We start from the raw sequence: 20,202 nt of genomic DNA on the forward strand, positions 1-20,202 counted from the left end.
TACATAAATTCAGCGCCTACTCTCCCACATCTTGGGAATGACATATGTTGTGCCTAATATAATTAGTCTGTGTGGGATTAGGTATGTAGTGTGGAGATAATTCAGTTGTGTAAATTTAAATCTGTTGTTTCTTGACACCCTAAGGGTGTATTGTAATGAGGCATTCCATTCTTTGTCTGTCAGGTCTTAAACAAGGCCCTGTTCCCAATTGGTATGAGCCCTGTCTATAGACGTCATAGGCATTGATAGCATAGTCTTATACAGCTATGAGAATAATCTCCTTCCCTCCCCCAAACGTGAGGAGCATCTGCAAGGTGTTGTGAGTCTTGTGCCACCGATCCCATTCTCCACAAATCCCTCATTGCAACCATGAGTGCTCCATATGTCAAAACTGTGAGCACTGCAAGTTATATATGTCCGCAAAGGAGTCAGAGCTCCAGAGCTCTCCAGTGGAGTAGCAGTCTCCCACACTGCAGATCTCGACCCACTTCAGATCTCCAGTTGTTGGGTTGTGAAGTGTCCGCCTTGTAAGTGTGGGAGTCCCACCAGTGGTAACGCAGGGGTGTAGAAGGGTTTGTCCTTTGTCCATATCTGGAGCGCCGGTGTCAGCAAGAAGGGGCACTCTGTTTGTTGGGGCCCTCCGTCTGCCCAGCAGAAATGCTACAAGCGTTCTGTTACCACCTGCCTCTTCTATTGTGCCCTGTTCTTCTCTCTGATCCCCATCTAGCCATCAGGCCACCCACTGCAGTTGCCCCGTGGCATAATAGAACTCAAGGTCAAGTATCCCCAAGCTCCCCATCTCTGTAGGCCCCTGTAAGAGACTGAGACAGATTTGTTGGCTCCTCTTGTCCCAGATCAGTTCCCTTTGCAGTGCAGCCACTGCTCTAAACCAGGACAGGGGTAACCATATGGAAGTATCACAAAAGAAATATAAGGCGCTGTGCAGCATGACCATTTTTGGTCAATGCAACCTGCGCCATGAAGGGGAGATATAGCGTGCTCCAAAACTTCACTGTGGCTCTCATCGATTGCAGCGCCATCCCCAGATTGCCGTCACAGATGTCCTCGCCTGCATGATTTAACTTCACACCCAGATATTTGACCCTGATTGCTTTCCATGAGAGCCCTTGTCAGTCAACGTGTCCTGGGGCTATCTGCATAGTAGGGTGCACAGGGAATGTGCATGTCTTCTCAAGTTTGCCACAATCCCAACCCCACCCCAAGGTCAGTCAGCATTGGTATGCCCCAAGGTATTCCTGTGCCAGCATCACACAGAAACAATTGCATTTTGCCAGCATAGAGTAAGATATTGTGTTATCTCTCCCTCAGAATGACTCCTCGACCCTGTCCCTCCTTCTGAATACTTGCTGTGAAAGAGGTTCAATCGCAAGAGCGAATAATCGGGGCGACAAGGGGCATCCCTGTCTGGTGCCTCAAGTAATCTCAATGAGGCCAGGGATCAGTTGTCCCGGGGAACAGCCATGACAACGCGGGGATTAACCCCGCACTGCCATTACAACGCAGGGATTACAACAAAAGTCGTTACAACGGCTTTCGCTGGAGGGCGCTGTTGGATAGGGAATAGTTTAATTTTCTATCCAACACCTTCCCTACTGTCAATGTGGGCTGGAGTTGGAATAGAAAATTAAACTATTTCACTATCCAGCGCCCTCCAGCGAAAGTCGTTGTAACAACTTTTGTTGTAATGCCCGCGTTGTAATGGCACGCGTGGTAATACCACGCGTTGTCATAACATACAACCGTTGTCCCATGCACACTCTGGCCCATGCGCCCACATACAGTAGTATCATCCATAGTGCCCACCTCTCACCTTGATTCTGTGCTGAATGCCTTATGTAAATCAATGGGAAGAACCACAGCAGAAGCATGGTAGTGAGGGGGAGTCTTTTGCAGCACTTGAAACAGGTCACTTATTTTAAGGAATGTGTTTCGGGATGGGCTAAACACCTTCAGATCTGCGTGGATCAGCGTCTCAATATAAGGCTATAACTGACTTGACAGGATCTGGTTTGTCATTGAGAGCGGCCTATACAAGGCCAATCTGTAGGATCTTTCTGTGGTTTAGTGATGGACACCAAGAGGGCCTCCCACATTGTATTTGGGAGGTGAACTCTCTCGTATGCCTCTGTGTACATAGCCGTCAGCCTGGGAGCTAGTACTGTAGCATAATCCTGGTAGAATTCCACCGGAAGCCTGTCAGTTCTGAGTGTTTTTCCATTGGCCATCTCAGACACCACCTTCTGGTTGTCTGACTCTGTAATGGTTGCCCCCAAAGCATCTTTATCTTCTTCTGGGAGTTAGGCAGTGTCACCTTATCAAGGAAAGCTGCAATGGATCCATCGGTGATGTGCTCCTGGGGTTCGATATAGCTCTGCGTAGCGTCGCGTGAACACCTTGTGGATATCCATATGCATGTGCTTCATCGCTCCCCCCCTCTGCACTAATCTGCACAGCAGGGGCACCTCGGTTCTGTGCCTTCACTAGCCATGCCAAAGAAACAATTGATGAACGGAATGCTGGACAATGCAAGCATTCACGCCCAGTCACAAGGATCTGGGTTAAATCCATCATTGTTTTGCTCACCACACCACCCCAGTTTGGACCCAGACAAATGCAAATCAGTCTTGACCCTTTTCCGTGTGGGAACAGTCTAGCCCAAACTGCCAAGCCAGGAAACAAGCATCCAGGTACCAGTTTCCATTGGGCGCAGTGTCAAGACTGATTTGCATATAGCTGGATTCAAACTGGAATGGCATGGGGAGTAAAAAAACGATGGATTTAGGGCCAGATCTCTCTACTGGGATGAATGTATGACACTGTTCTGCATTCTGTCTATCAATTGTACTTTTTTAATTCATTAGCCATGGCAGCACCCACCCTGTCTTGCCACCTTCATTGTGGTAGACATACAAGTACACCTGGTGTGTTTCTTCAGTGGCAGGTACTGTTTCCGCTTCTCCTCCAGCATTTGCCTAGATGTTGCGGCCCAGGAGCTTGCGTTTTAGGGATCTGCACACTCCTACCAACAGTTGCATGCAATGTCCCCCAATGACCACCTTAACCACCTCCCAGTCTATATGAAGATGGTTAGTGTATTGTTGATTGTGTTGAAAATATTTGCCAACAGCTTCTGCAATCTTGTCCCGAGGCGCTGCATCATGTAAAAGTTAATGGGGTAAAGACCATGTTGGGATAGGCACCCTGCACCTGCTCCGCTGTAGTCAAAGAAGTAATGGGCTGTGGTCGGAAATAGTTCAGGATATGTATTCAATGGACGTGGTGGCTGTGCCCAGTGTGCTGGGCCCAAATGGACATCTAGCCACATGTGTAGGTCATCCATCAAGTAAAAGAATTTGCTTTCCCACTGCCCAGAATTTCGAGCGTGCCACAGATCATGGTCAGGTCATGGTCCCAGAGCATCATCCATTGGCGAAAGTCTTGGGCCATTCTCACTGAGGGTAATTCTGGGAGGTGGGGTTGGTCTGTCTATGTGTGGATCGGCCACACAGTTATAGCCGCCCTTCAACAATGTAGGCAGACGGTCCTCTCCAGTCAGGGACTTGGTGATAGGTTAGAGGAATTGGTATTGGCCAACGTTGGGGGCGAAGAATCTATCCAGAAGCTCCTGCAGCCGCTGAGTCTTCCGTGTATGAGTACCTGTCACCCCTCTATATCTATGTAGGAGGTGAGAACCTCAAAGGGGGCACTTGGTCTGACCCAGACAAACACTCCCCTAGCGAATGTTGAGCATCCCGTGGCAAACACTTGCCCTCTCCAGCACCTCTTGAGCTTTGGAATCTCAGTGCCCATCATGTGTGTCTCTTGCAAAAGTGAAATGCCCTCCCCCCTCCATCGTAAGTAAGCCTGTATCTTAAACTGCTTCCAGGTGACCCTATTTCCCGTGCAGGGTGGTGTATATACCGTCTGTGTTTATCATGTGAGTGAGGTGTCATAGTTAATGGGGGAGGCCGTATGAGTGCTCAGTCAGAAACTCTGTCCATCACCTTTTCCAAAATTGATTTTATCCACACTAAGTGTGGGAGGGTATACTCAGACGTGAGTCCCTAGCTCATTGCACCATCAGGATTCAAGCAAGCCGGGCCGATGACGGCTGAAATGCCAGAAACCGGTCCCCGGTAGCTTGTCTCCTTTCAGGTGAAGATTGGCTTGGTAGTTTGGTCTGCCCTGTTCCCATCATGCACTGGGACAGGAACAGACTAATTTGCATGTAGCCAGGTTCTGAGCTGGGATGTTGCCGTGAGCTAAAAAACGGTGATGGATCAAGCCCTGATCTCTTGACTGGGTAGGAGTATTCTGCATCATTCAGAAACTCTGTCCATCACCTTTTCCAAAATTGATTTTATCCACACTAAGTGTGGGAGGGTATACTCAGACGTGAGTCCCTAGCTCATTGCACCATCAGGATTCAAGCAGGCCGCGCCGATGACGGCTGAAATGCCAGAAACCGGTCCCCGGTAGCTTGTCTCCTTTCTGGTGAAGAATTGGCTTGGTAGTTTGGTCTGCCCTGTTCCCATCATGCACTGGGACAGGAACAGACTAATTTGCATGTAGCCAGGTTCTGAGCTGGGATGGTGCAGTGAGCTAAAAAACGGTGATGGATCAAGCCCTGATCTCTTGACTGCGTAGGAGTATTCTGCATCATTCAGAAACTCTGTCCATCACCTTTTCCAAAATTGATTTTATCCACACTAAGTGTGGGAGGGTATACTCAGACGTGAGTCCCTAGCTCATTGCACCATCAGGATTCAAGCAAGCCGGGCCGATGACGGCTGAAATGCCAGAAACCGGTCCCCGGTAGCTTGTCTCCTTTCTGGTGAAGAATTGGCTTGGTAGTTTGGTCTGCCCTGTTCCCATCATGCACTGGGACAGGAACAGACTAATTTGCATGTAGCCAGGTTCTGAGCTGGGATGGTGCAGTGAGCTAAAAAACGGTGATGGATCAAGCCCTGATCTCTTGACTGGGTAGGAGTATTCTGCATCATTCAGAAACTCTGTCCATCACCTTTTCCAAAATTGATTTTATCCACACTAAGTGTGGGAGGGTATACACAGACATGAGTCCCTAGCTCATTGCACCATCAGGATTCAAGCAAGCCGGGCCGATAACGGCTGAAATGCCAGAAACCTGTCCCCGGTAGCTTGTCTCCTTTCTGGTGAAGAATTGGCTTGGTAGTTTGGTCTGCCCTGTTCCCATCATGCACTGGGACAGGAACAGACTAATTTGCATGTAGCCAGGTTCTGAGCTGGGATGGTGCAGTGAGCTAAAAAACGGTGATGGATCAAGCCCTGATCTCTTGACTGGGTAGGAGTATTCTGCATCATTCAGAAACTCTGTCCATCACCTTTTCCAAAATTTTCAGTCATCCATATGACATGTCGGAATAAATAGATGAACAAAAACAATCTCCAACTCCTGCACCCCAGGGCAGTATGGTCAGAGCCAACTGCCAAAACTTTGACACCTTTACCAAAGTTTAGTAGTTCAGTCTCACTGGCATCTGTGCATGGGAGTCAGTAGGGTGGGGATCGTCCACCAATGGTCATCAGTGCCCAGACCATCAAGACATCTGCATTGCAGGGTACAGAAGTCATAAAGGCACCTAGGGGAGCACTGGGGGCTGCACCACATACGCTGAGGACTCACTGATGGGCAGTGTCACCCCGGGTCATGCACCCATCTACCCGTGGTCCAAGGTCATCAGCTCATAATTGTTTCATGCGTTGTTCGCTAGTAGGGGGGCGTCACGACACATATGGCGGAAGCCAGGTCCACTGCATCTGCCTGGGACTGAGTCAGCTGTTCCCATGGGGCAGAACAGTTTTGTCCTCACCCTCTGGTGCTGTAGCTTTGTTTTCAGTGGTACACGTCTTGGGCGTGCCTCCTTGACTGTGTGAGCCCTGTATAGTTCCAACCAGTACCAAACTTCAAAGGTTTCAGAAAAGAAATGGGCCTTTCCATCTATCATGACCTCCAGCTGCGTTGGGACTAAGAGCATATATGCTAAGCCCTCTCCACTCATTCCTTTCTTCACTTTGAAGAAGTAAGATCTGTTACGCGGGACTTGTAGGGTGCAATCAGGAAAAACTTTACTTTGCTATTTTCCACCTGTAGGTAATGATTAGTCGGTGCCGTCTGAATAATGTAGGACTCGGACCACAACAGGTCTGGGCTGGGCCCAGGATGGCCCCCCAGGACTCTGTGGGCCACTCCAGTGAGAAAAAGAGGGACAGTCCCCATGAAGCAACCTCCGTCAACTGTCTGGTCTCAAGGAAGCTGACTATGTTCTTTCCCTCCACGTTCCCTGAGAGATCAGTTACCCTGATGTTATTGCAGTGGCTACATCCTCTACACATCTATCCAGTAGCGTAACTCTGCTTATGGGGTCTTTCATCTGCAACTGGAACTCCACCTCTGCTGGCTGATTGCCCCCCACCGGCTACTCATGACATTTAACCTTTTCTGCCAACTTGCGGAGATTGTTGAGCAGTATGCCCAAGTCAATGGCCACTTCATCAATTTTGGACACAAGCACTTTTTCCTAGAAGCCTTGGCCGCCGCCAAGATCTGGTCTAGCTCATCATTTGCTTGTTGTAAACCTGGAGTGGCAGGGAATCCCTGCTGCAGTGCGTCGCCTCTATGAAACAATGCAGCGTCTGTATACTGATGCGGTTCAGATCCTTTTGTGGTTCTATTTCTCCACATGCTGCATCACCGTCCATTGGGTCCTACCACAGCATCTCTGGGGGGTGGGTACACTTCCCCAGCTCCTGCCCAGGATCCACCAGGCCGGTCCCCCAGAAGCCTCTCCTTGGCACACAGCCAGCAGGATCCCCTTGTGATGGTCTCTTCAGCGGGGCAAAAGCCAGTGGTCCCAGGTCTAACCACCCAGGGGGTCTAGTTCATCAGGGCGTGCATTCCAGGGCAGAGTGTCCTGTAGCATGGCAAGTCCGTTTTCCCTCCTGGCCAGGCGTCCTCCAGGTTCTGGGTAACTTTGCCCAACTGGGCCCGCTATCATTACCTCCCTCAGATAAAGGGTTGCTAAGTCCTTAGTGGCTTTCAGACAGTCACCTCAGAGTCCTCAACAAGGGGGCAGCAGGCCTTCTGTCAGTCTTGGGGAATGTCAGACGGACCAAGCCCGGTCTCCGCAAGCAGTAGGTGCCCCCGTGCCAACCTCCACCTGCAGGCACTCACCCGATCTGGGCAGCTCCCTTATTGTCCAGATGACAGTGTTTACGAGTCAGACTCCACAATTCTTGGTCCACGCTTGCTCCTGGCATTGCCCCGAAGCCAAGGGGGTTGGACGGTTTCAGGTCTACACGCCCTCCCCTCCATTGGGGCCTTCTTCGCCCTCTATAGGCGCCTCCACCATGGCGCCGCGCACTCAGGTGGACCCCCTCCGAGACTCCGACATCCCCCTCAGGCTCTACTTCTCCTCTGGCTCCTGGTGGCTGCCATTTTGTATCACTGGGCCAATCAGGCACAGATCCACTTACTGCACCACCAGAGCCCCTTTGGGCACACAGCTTCTATATCCAAGGGGGCACCTTCCCAACGGAATTCCAGGAGTTGCAAGTGCGGGTTATAGATGCCTTCAGTATGGCAGGAATTTTCAGATGAAGGAGGGCTGAGCGGAAGCTCCAAATAAGGCTATCTTCTTCACTGCGGTTAGCCACGCTCCCCTCATCTGCCACAACTCTTAAGCGTCACTTTCGATGTAACTCTCATAACAATCCCTCATAACATAACTATTTGTAGAGCGCACGTTCACTCCAGCAACAGGGCATCTTGGCGCTGAAATAACAGATGCATATTGTTATCCAACTCAATGGTACTCATTTTATCGACTTCAAATGGATGAAAGGTTGAGTGGACCCGCTGGTATTTGAACCTGTGACCATGAGGTCAAACACAGGCCCCTGCAGTGGATGCATTAGTCCACTAAGCCACCAGACCTCATCTCAATAGGGTTGCAAAATATGTCATCCTCGATCACATCCTGAACAAAATTTGTCACCTCCTCTCTCCCAATTAGAACGGCTACCTATTCTGTAGTTTTCTGAAGTCCAGACTTTGGAAATGCCATCCAAGCAGGAGCCCATCCAACACCTGTTCCTCCATCCAGAGATGTATTAAACTCATCGGCGAGTCTGCTGCAGTCTTTAAGAATATTCGACCTTATCAGGAGAATCAGATTTAAAATGTGCTGGTTCGTACTTAGTGCTATACAGGAAATTACCTTCCCTTACTTAGTGGTTTTACTCACCATATGTGCTGGTTAAAAAGATCTCATTAGTCACAACACTCTTCTTCAAACCCCCAAAATTTAGAACCTCTGCAGCACAGAACAAGTCCTTCTCTGATTTGGCCACTGCAGTCTGGAACGGGAAACAACACTTACAACGCAACTTTAACAACGCACTACCTTTGCAACGAAAGTTTTACAACGCAACATCCATTACAACGCATGCCATTACAACGCAACCATTACAACGCATGTCACTACAACCCATACCACTACAACGCATGTCATTACAACGGAGTCATTACAACGCATACCATTACAACGCATACCTACACTATCCAACACTTACCCTACTGTTGCACCCCCTGGAGTTAGAATAGTAATTTTTACCCCTACACTATCCAATACTTACCCTACTGTTGCACCCCCTGGAGTTAGAATATTAATTTTTACCCCTACACTATCCAACACTTACCCTACTGTTGCACCCCCTGGAGTTAGAATAGTAATTTTTACCCCTACACTATCCAATACTTACCATACATGCAATGTAATGGTATGCGTTGTAATGGTATGCGTTGTAAATGTAGTATGCGTTGTAGTGGAATGCGTTGTAAAGGTAGTTTCAAAGAATTTGTTGTAAAGGCATGTGTTGTAATGGAATGCGTTGTAATGGATGTTGTTGTGTAAAAAATGCGTTGTAAAGGTAGGCGTTGTAAAAGTATGCGTTGTAACAACATACATCCGTCTGGAAAACGTTACTTACTGCCTGAACTTAGAAGATTCCACCCTGCACTCGATATTTCAAGGGCCTGATTTAGGGTTTGGGGACAGGTTACTCCTCCAAAAATGTAGGCTGACTTCCCAACTACCTTAATAGACTCTAAATCAGACTCTAAGGGCCAGACGTACAAACATTAGGAATACCGATTTCCTAATTGCAATTCACTCCTAATCACAATTAGGAAATCGGTAATCCTAAGGTATGGAACTTTTTTGAGTTTCATTAGCCATTCCTAGTGGGTTGCAAATAGATGTACCTCATGCATATTAATGTGGTAGGTCGCAATTTGCGACCCAGTAGGAATCGCAGCCATCACAGGGATGGTGGCCTGCTGAGGCCAGCAGACCACCATGTCTTTGATTGCTTTTAAGTAAAGCAATATTTGTTTTTAAATGCAGCCCGTTTTCCTTGAAGGAAAACGGGATGCGTTTAAAAAGATAAAGTGAAACTTTGTAATTGTATTTTTTAAGAGCAGGCAGTGGTCCGTGGGACCACTGCCTGCTCTTAAAAATATTTTTTAGCATTCTCAAACGGGGAAGGGGTCCCCAAGAAACACCTTTTCCTTTGCGAATGGGTTCCCACCAGTTATAAGCTGGTGGTATATTATCACTGTTTTCCTTCTGGAATTCGGTTGCAAAATGTTAATACGTATCATTCTGATTCCGTATTTGGAAGGAACGCTCCTTTCAAATACCAAATCGGTATTTGGTAGCAAACGCAAATTGCGATTCAGTTACCAAATCTCAATTTGGCTTTTGTACATTGTAGAACGTTTTTTTGCTGTACCAAATTGCCTGATTCGGCGAACTGGGCCATTTGCAACCGCAAAAAAGCTTTGTACATCCAGCCCTATGTCTTTAAGACATGTCTGGACTCCACAGCAAACAAGCATTTTGTTACGTAATGTTACTACATTGACAAATCCCCTCCCTACCTCTATGTAATCCTGGTTATGTTACATTTTCTTTAATGAAAAGTACCCAGTTGAGCTATATATGTGGAAAACAGAGGTCATGACTTTCTGTAAGCTTTCACCGCCTTGGTCCTCCTCCTGGTGTCCTGATGCTCTAGGCACCCCTCTCGTCCCAATGTTTAAGGCTAAAAACCAATGCATAATTATCTGCAACAGGCTGAACTATGGCGCGTAAGTCATAGCTGTCGTGTCTGCATCCTTCTACACCCTCAGGATGAGTAAGAAAATCCTGCCTTTTATCCCAGTCAATTCCAAAACTAGTCATTACCACCTTAGTGCTATCCAAGCTAGACCATTGCAACACGCTCTTCATGATCCTGAAGGAAAAACATTCTAACAAATTGCAGCTAGTACAACACACTGCAGCTAGGATAGTGTTAGGACTCCCCCAATTCCACTCCATCTCCCCTGGCATTCAAAAGCTCCACCGGCTCCCAGTAAGGAGCCGCATCAAATTCAAGGCCCTCTGCATAGCACACAAAGCATTGCATGATGCTGGACCTGAATCAATCAGACAGAAATTGTAATGCTTTATTAGCAATAGAGATCTCTGCTCCAGGGGTACCTATACCATTACAGTGTCTAGAGTCTGGAAATCTCCCTGGGGCAGCAGGAGCTTTTTCACCAGCTCAGCCAAGAGATGGAATAGCCTGCCTCTCTATATTAGGAGTATCCCAACCTTATTCAACTTCAGGGAGGAACTTAAGACTTGGCTTTTTCGTAATTAGGGGCATCTCAGTTTGTGTAGCTTGAGGGGCTAGTGCCAAGACACCCTAGGGTATAAGAGCACTTTATAAGTTTAATAAATAAATGTACACTAAGCAGTACAGAATAATGGTGCAAATCTAATCATGCAGTTAGGATTAATGAGTGATGTTGCAATTCTGAACATATGCTAAAGATTAATGACGGGGGCAAGTCCGAAAAGATTTAGTAGTGGTAATTATTTAATGTATTGTAGGCATTTTCTACATGCTGGTGTAGAATCCTGCTGGATGCTTTCATTCGAATAATGGTAGTAATTATTTTGCATATTACAGTATCTCTCGTACACTAATGTATGAGGTAGAAGAATTGCTAAACTGTGGCTTAGTTTATGTTATGCATGGAACTCATACAGAGCCATTATTGTGAATATTGGACTCTGCCACAGTTACTCGCTGCTATGATGTACTAACAGTGGAAATTAAAACTTGTTCCCAGCTACTGCTACATAATAAGGGGAAGTGTTTGTTTCACTCTGTTTCACTGTCTCGCACTCAAGTCTCCAGAGCCCAGAGCGACACAGTGGAATGAAAGCTGTCAGCGTCACCACCGTCAATTTCCTCCCGCAGGTCTCCACAGAATCAATGGAGATGGGAGCAGTGGCAGCCGCTCGGGAACCGAAGCGGTAGGGCGGAGGGAAGGAGGGAGATACAAAAGTAAGCACAGACAAACACGTAAATTAAAAATATAAAATGTTACTTATCCGACGCTGTGTCCGCTTCATCTTGCTCCTCTCCCAATCCTCGACTGACACACACTGCGCAGGGTCCCTGATGGAATGCTATTCCCAGCAAGCAAGCCCAGCTGAAGACGGCTGTAATGCCAGAAATCGGTCCTAGGAAGCTTGTTTCCGGTCCAGGGAAGGCATGGCTTGGCAGTTCGGTCTGGACTGTTACCATGAGGCACAGGGTCAAGGGTGATTTGCATATGGCCATGTCTGAACTGGGATGGTGTGGAGTGTACAAAAACAATGGATTTAGGCCCAGATCTCTGTACTGGGGTGAATGTATGGCATTGCTCTGCATTCTGTCCATCAACTGTTGTTTTTGCATTTGTCACCCCGAGTGGGATGGGTATGCTCAGACATGAGTCCCATGCTCTCCACACCACTGGCTGAAGACGGCTGATAGCCAGAAACCGGTCCTAGGATGCTTGATTCCGGTCCAGGAAAGACATGACTTGGCAGTTCGGGCTGGACTGCTCACATGAGGCACAGGGTCAAGGCTAATTTGCATATGGCCATGTCTGAACTGGGGTGGTGTGGAGTGCAAAAAGACGATGGTCATGCCAAAGCAGAAGTGGGCTAAAGAACAGTGATGGATTAAACCCAGATCTGTTGACTGGGTGTGAGTGTTTGATTGGTTCAGATGTTCCGTCCATCACCACCCCCTTTTGTACCGCTTCATTCCCAGCAAGAGAGCAGCACTGGGATTGGTCTAAATGGCCTTGTTTGCCTCTCAGGCAGTGCCTGGGACCCTGTGGCATTTCTCCACCCATCTGTACAACACAGTGGGGTGGAGAAAAACTAAGTGTGCAGGACGGTTTGGCCAGCCGGAGACACCTGGCGAAACCGTCATGCACAATTAGTAGTGGCCATCACCCCTCCTACCCACTGTTGTCATGCATTGCATGGGCTCGCCTCGCCCTATGACGCTGCTTGCTGGCAGGCTGTAGGAGGTAAGAAGAAAATTAAAATGATAATAAAATTGGTCTGTTATCATTTTATTTTTCATATGTTTACATCTGCGCCACCTAGTGGGGCAGCGCTCCTCCGCCATAACAGAGGAGCCACCCTTTGATGGGAGAATCCAGGAGAATTTCTTCATCCACCATTTGCCACATTGCCTGTCTCTGCTGACCGTGCTGACATGGAATTAAAATCTGTGCTGACACAGCTCTCAGACAGCCTGTCAGCGCAGGGCCTCGCTCTGCTCCGTGGAGAGCAGAAAGTGCAGCACGGGTTGAGAGGAGGTGGGAAGGAACAAAAGGTGTAGGAGCTAAGTGTGAGGAGAACAAGTATTTTTTTTTAATATATGGGTGGGAAGAGAGCATGGGACAGCTTCTCTAAAGAGAGGGTGGTGTAGGTAGGATGGTAGGACACCAGAGAGTTTTTATCTGGGCAGAGAAAATGAGGGTAAACATTAAGGGGCCAATTCCGATCTCGTCTGGAAGGCTTCCGAATCAGGTTCAGCAGTAGTGGATCTTATTCGGAGTCTTATTTTCCGACCAAGTTGTACTCAGATCCAAATGTCCAAGTACAATGCGAATGAACGTGTAAGCGCCGACCGACCAGGTTCCAATTCCGAACCGCTCCGAACAACCCGGACACGATTCGTACTGCGCAATGGAGACGTTTTCTGACCGAGCGAGTACGATGCGCAAGTCGGACAGCCAGATCGAGCCAAGACCTCTGACTCGCAACTCGTCCGGGAAGCTGCCTTTGGGAGGCTGTACAGGTCCTCCTGGGCACGTAGCCTTATGAATCAGTCACAGAGGGAGACCCAGGGTCCCCCCTACACATGCATGTACGGTGCGGATGGCACGAACGCGTACAGACTACAAGGGGCGCCCTTGTTCACAACGTACCCATTCAGTCAATGGCAGCCCGTGTACGCGTCGTACGACCGGCTCCCATTGACTTCAATGGGAGTCCGAGCGACCCGCGTCCGTCAGCATAGGCTGCATTGTACTCGCTCGGTTGGACTCCAGGTGCACGGCTCAGTGGGAAAACTCTCCGGATCCGACTTGGATGGAGGGTTTTCCCAAACGAGATCGGAATCAGCCTCTAAATGTCAAAATGCCTGGTATCTTTTTTTATCATTCGGTCTGGGACGGGATGCTTGGCCTCTGGATGGTGCGGGAGGGGTGACAAGACACCCGGTGTAAGGGGCAGGTGGCTGAAACAGGTGACACCTTGTTTTGGATGGCTCTCCCATGACTCTTCTACCCATGCACAGGTGAAGTGTAGGAACATACATAACATAAAATTGGAGATGGGTAATGAGTGACATTGTCTTGTTGGCTACTTGATGTCACTGAATACCCCTAGTAAATATCATTGTCATCTTAATTTTGGTTCGAAGAACCATATAAGCAAATAAGAATAAAAACAATAATTACAAATATACACAATGAAGTTGCAAGCTCAATTTGCTACAATACAGTTAAGTAGACAGGTGTAAGTTCCAAACCGGATTACATCCTTTAGCACAAATAGTTGATGAATTTTACAGAATACCCTCAATAATATATATGCATAATAAAACAGAGTGCCAGAAAGCAAAAACCTCAAAAAAAGCCCTCGGTAGTAAATATCATCCCCGTTATTCACAATTATCCATCTATAAAGCGATTTGTTATGGTACGATACATTATGCTTTGTAACGTTACCTGAGTTTTGTGAAGGGTTTGTGCTCTGTTCAGGGTCTTTCGGCACTAGAAAAGGACTAGGTCTCAGCTGAATAATCCGATGAATCAATTCGAGGGGTAAAAACATTAGTCTGTAGGGGCTTATCGATGCCATCGAGGTCGACACAAGACTGTGAGTAGCAGTCTAAAATATTTGTATTTACCACTTGTGACTCACCTAAGAAAGGATGCTTTTCATTTGGGTACAGAATAATATATGTACTTACGGAAAGGAAATAGAAACACATTACAGTTTTTCTTTTTTTTATATTTTGGCATGTGTATGAGCCATGTTTTTCTGATCAAGATTCGAGTAGAATATAAATGTACCCACGCCCTCTCTGTTTATCCACCTTATGCCAGTCAAGAGACAATATTACTTTACTGGTATTTGCAGTGGATATTTGACACAAGAGAATGTGATTCACAGAAAAGTAGCAATAAAAATGGTAAAACTTGCTTGTAATATTCTACAGCTATGTTAGCAATAATCCTAAAATCAACACTACCTGGATTCTGCAGCGTTTTTCTTTGGGATCTCAAATATAGGCATGAGTACTTTTTGAAAGTTTCAGCCACTTAGATTTAAAAGTTGAAAATTAAAATAACCTGAGTCAAAAAAAAAAGAAGTACGAGGCCAAATAACAGAAATGTGATGAGATATCTTTACAGGAAAATTAATTAACTGAACATAAGGAGGACATTCTAAATAGAACGTATTATAAGAGCTGTCAGCAAATCCAGGGAGTTGCTGTCCTATTCAAGACAGATGTGACACAAATCCTGCATAATTATTGATTCGTCTTGCACCCCACTCCATCATTTATTTATTTATTGTCTGTCTTTCAGGAAATGTCTTTCTTGTGTTATTGTCTTGCCACATACCTTCTATTTTCCTTTTACAATTTTAGTTTTTCAACTTTTCTTATTTAGTTTATCCTTCTTGTCTGGAAGAGTTCTCTTTACTTTCTCATTGTTTTGTCTTTGTATTTATATGGGAAGTGCAAGTGCTTTAGGTAAAAGTACTAGAAATGTTTTGGTGAGATTGTTATATCTCACCTACAGACAGCTGTAGGCAAAAGTCTATTGTAGACCATACCAAAAACTTACAGTGGGCTTAGAGCCCTCCCATTGATTACAATTGGTTGGCTTTTTGTCACTCTCATTTGCTTGTTTTTAGCTAATGGGGCTTTGGGGGAGTGGCCGACCGGCAAGGAGGCTCGCACCCCTGGGATTTTTGGGCCGGGTGGTGCGGTTCGAACCCAATTGGGCTTGCATTGGGCTGTACTTGGGCGGCAGGGCGTGGTGTATTCATGTGGTCATTTGCGAGAGCCGTGTACCCATTTTGGAAGGTGACACGCTTACCGTGTGGTACCGCAAGCTAGGGAAAGTTTTTCGGCCTAAAGATGTTTTTTGCCTGCACGCTGAACAATGGCACAAAACGATGGCAGAAGCCGGTCGCATGACCTCCTCTGAGGCCCGACGGAGACCACGTCTCGGCCGTCGCACGCCCGGGGGCATGGCCTCCACGATATTGGCGTGTTCACCGGCGCGAAGAGAAAAAGTACCGAGGTACGCGGTGGGGGCCTCAGAGCCAGCGGGCAGAGCGCCTCGAGGCACCCCCCCCTCTTACATTTGTGGAAGGCAAGGGTGAGCAGTGCGCAATGATATGTGCCATGAGGGCCCCGCGGCGTTTATCGCCGCGGGTGCAACAAGTATCCCAGGTGCCTATTGGGGGCTTGGTGGGCCCAGTCCAGTGGTAGGTGCCAAATCTGTGGGGGGCCAGGAGAGTTTTGGGTAGAAGGGACAGAGGGGCACCAAGCTAGCACCTGGTCCTATGGAAGGGGGTGGGGGAGGACCAGGTTGAGGGGCAAGCAGGTGACTGGGCAAGCGGGGAGGGAGAGCCTGGGGTGCCATAGGTGGTCAAGGCATCAAATAAGGGGAGGGGAGTCCAGGAAAGCCGCTGCCTGGCACTGGACATTAGGGGGTGGTTGGACAGGGCCCCCTGGGGGGTGAGGGACAAGTGGTCGGTGGAGGGGGGCAGGCGCAAGGCCCCCTGGGGGGCGGAGTGGTGCCTGGGGGGGAGGGAGGATGGCGTCAGGGTCCAGTCTGGGGGGAGGAGGCTAGTGTCCCTGTTTGAGTGGAGCGAGGGGGAAGATGTAGTGATGGGGAGGAGTGAGGAGAGATCCCACTGCCCTGGGTCTATGGGCGTACGGGGGAATAGGGGCGGTGGGCCTGGCAAAAAGGGGGGTCACTCAGTGGGGCTATGTAGGGGGTCGGGTGAGGGAACGTGGGGGACACAGGGGGTTGATGCAGGCACCCTTAGTGGCCTCAGGCATGGGGGTATTGGCAGTGGTACCCGGGACAGGGGCAGGTAGGGACAGACAGGGACACTAACCTCAGCATGACGGACCTTCCATATTTTTCACAGGAGCAGTGAGCGCAGGTGCATATATTGCGGGCGAGTTGCATGAGGCTCCTCGCTGCCAGGAAGAAGTGAAGGCAGGGTCCAGGGCGGCCAGCTGGAGCACATCGAGGGACCATGGTGGCAAAGATGACTGGAGGTCTGACAGGGTCACAGAAGGGTGACAGCCCAGTGGGGTGGAGGTGCCCACTAGGGCAGCGGTGACAGTGGATGGGCAACAGGGGAACGCTACAGAGGGCAGCAGGGAAAACAGACTGATAGCAGAAAAGGTGGTACACAGGGAAATGGTCACGTCTGAGCGACAGCCCGGATGTCAGAGGGGCCCTCCAGGGCAGCGGTGACATTGTATGGTCAAAAGCGGAACGCAGAGGCCACGATAGACATATTTCTGCAATAAGCGAGGCACACATTGGTAACAAGATTAGAAGAGGAGGGGGAGTGGGAGGACATCCCGTTGGATTATGAGGAGGATAGTCTAGAAGAGGGGGAGATAGTGGATGAAGAAAGGGGGGACAAGTAATTTTGTGCCTAGTATGTTACGGACCGGGGTGGCGGGTGGAAGACTGGCTGCCTCATTGGAAGAATGGGGGCAGGAGCATTTCTTGAATTGTTTCCCCTAGTAGTTGCGGTCACACTGTGGGGGCGGAGGCTAGCGCACAAAAGGGTAACTTTCAGGGTAGACAACATGGCAGTGGGGCAGGTGGTCAACAGGCAGTCCGCAAGGGATAAGCAGATCTTAACCCCTTAAGCGCTGCGTCGGGGCGTTGGCCGACGGCAGCATTACCTCCCCAGTGCTGCGCACGTCCATTGGACGTTCATTCAGCACTAGTTCGAATGGACAGCGCAGCACTGGGGAGGGAATTGCGCCGCAGCTAAGGTGTTAAAGTTAATGCGAATATTCATGTTGGGTTGCTTGAAGTATGACATTCAGTTCAGAGCACGGCATGTCCCTGGAGTAGACAATGACATTGCAGATGCCTTGTCTTGTTTGCAATGGGAGAGGTTCCATGGGCTGGCCACTGGATCGGAAGCTCTCAAGACGCCGGTGCCCGAAAGATGTGGTCCGTAGGAGAAAAAGGATGCTGCAACTGCTGGTAGGCTTGTTAGCACTTTCCACGAGGAAGGCTTACTGACTAGCGTGGCAGGAATTTCTGCAGGGAGGGGAAAGAGGAGGCCTAGGACGTGGGCCAGGGAAGAGGACGTCTTACAGTTCATCTTGGACTTGATTGAGAAGGGTTTGTCGAAGGTGACCATAGCGGCCAAGCTGGCAGGGATAGCCTTCATGGGCAAGTTAGTGTGGGGTTATGCCCCAACGGCAGGTGAGCTGGGTAAGAGGTTGTTAAAGGGTTGGGCCATGGAGACGGGTAGAGGACAGTGGGTTAGGTTACCTGTAAATAATGTGCTGTTGAATGATTGAGGTTTTACCTGAGGTATGCTGCAGCTGGCAGGAGGTGACATTGTTTGTGGTGTTAATGTCTTGGCTATATTGCGGAACATTACTGGTTTCGGAGCTGTACGGTAGGAGGTGGTGGCTGGGCTGCAATGGATAGAAGTACAGGGATGTGAAAAGGGAGTGATGCAGTCTCCATCTTCCTCAGGTTCACGAAGACAGATCAAAGGGGGACGGGGAAGTCAGTGGCGCTGTGGGCTAGAGGTGATCCCACGATCTGCCCAGTACGATGGGGTTGCCTTTTGCAGGACGGAACAGTGAGGAAGGTGGGGGACATTTTTTGCTGGGCCTCGGGATGGGAAGTCACAGTGGCACAACTTCTGTGGGTCATGAGGCGGATGTTAGAATTTCTGGGAGAGGTGCCTGAGGCTTTTGGCACTCATTCTTTCAAGATAGGGGTGACTTCTGACAAGGCGAACATGGGATGGGGGTGCAGAGAGTTTGAAGCGACTGGGACGTTGGTCATCAGATAGTTACAAACATTATGTTAAAGCACAGAGGGGGGTTAGGAGGAAGGTGGGAATGGGATTTTTTTCACGCATGTGTCTTTGCAGGTGCAGTAGCAGGGCCAGAGTCAGAGGCGCTCGCAATCTGGATTTTTCGGGCATTCTTTTGTGAAATGGGCAGAAAGACACAAACAAGAAAAAAGAATAGGAGTAAATTTAGGATTAAACCTGTGATTGTTTAAAGTTAGTTGGCACGGAAAAGTGGGCATGCGTTGGCACAAGCTTTTCCCCAGTTAAATAAATTACTGCGTCGACATGTTTGTCCAGATGTGCTGTTAATTCACTTGGGGGAGAATGATTTAGTGGTCTGTAAAGTGTTATCTCTGTAAAAGCAGGTGAAAAGGGATTTGCGAGAGATCAAGAGGCAGTGGTCTGGGTGCTTTGTGGTGTGAAGTGAGTTTATTCCCAGAAGGCATTGGAGTCGGGCTGAGAGGTCTGTTGCCATTGATAAGGCCAGGAGGAAGGTAAACAGGGACATTAGGGTGTTTTTCAGAGTGGCAGGTTTTGGCAGGGTAGAGCATCCAGAACTAAAGTATTCAGTGGTGGATTGCTCAGGGAAAAGGTATTCGGCAAATACTTTTTTCAGGGATGAGGGTGTGCATGGCATGGGAGGAGTGGTTTGCTAACTGCTGAGTGCGCAAAACTGTTTGGTGGGCCCTCTCGGAACACCCAAACCAGTCATGCGCACTTTGCCCTTCTCCATGCAGGCTGCATTAGAACATGCCCACCCCATTAGCGCCTGGCTGGGCGCCGTCCTGACCAATCACAATGCTGTCATTGCAGAGTTGTGATTGGCTTAGGGGAGGGATCCTGGCTGCCTGCTTCCTGTTCCTGTCGGAGGCAGGAGAGCAGGGTCAGAGATGAGGCGGGATCGGGCAAAAGGTAAGTTTAATTTTATTTATTATTTTTTTTTATTTCCTAGCGACACCTCCACAATCCCCCCGCAACACCCCCATGAATCCCACCGCCCACCCTGTGACCTTCGCGCCCGCCCCCTTACCCGCGAGCAATGCCGGCAGCTACTGTGAAGTCTGCCACTGAAATGCACACACTCACACTTCCCATCAGTGTGTATCACAAGCTGCTCAGGCAGCTGACAAGGTAATTTGGAGTCCATTATTATTCACCCATCAGCCTTTACAAAAGTTGCCACAGTAGCGCCATTTTTGTGACAACTGTGATGGTAATTTTGTGAGAAAACGTTTGAGTGTGATTTGACACAGACCAACACAGAAGACAGGTAAATTGATAGGAAAGGCAGGGGCGTGGGTGGAATTACACAGCAGCAGTGAATGAGTGAGCTTATCTTTTCACTACCTTAGTCACATCTACTTTTTATGTCTGTCTCATTTATTCTGTTGAGAGATTGCTGATCGAGGACATTGGAGATGGAAGTCCCAACAGTATGTTATGTATCTATCTAAGTATCTGCTTGCGCACCACAAACTTAGCTTTAAAGGGTTTCATGGAAGAGAGGGCAGAAGAATGATGTGGGTGAGGGTGAGGTGGGTTAGCAGCTTGGGTGGAGGTTGCCTAATAGAAAGAGGAAGGGTGTTTGGGTGAGGCTTACAAGCAAGTGTGTTTTATTGAAGTAAGGGAATGAGCC

This window comes from Lissotriton vulgaris, chromosome 2_1 (assembly GCF_964263255.1).
Source record: "Lissotriton vulgaris chromosome 2_1, aLisVul1.2, whole genome shotgun sequence".
Classification (NCBI taxonomy): Eukaryota; Metazoa; Chordata; class Amphibia; order Caudata; family Salamandridae; genus Lissotriton; species Lissotriton vulgaris.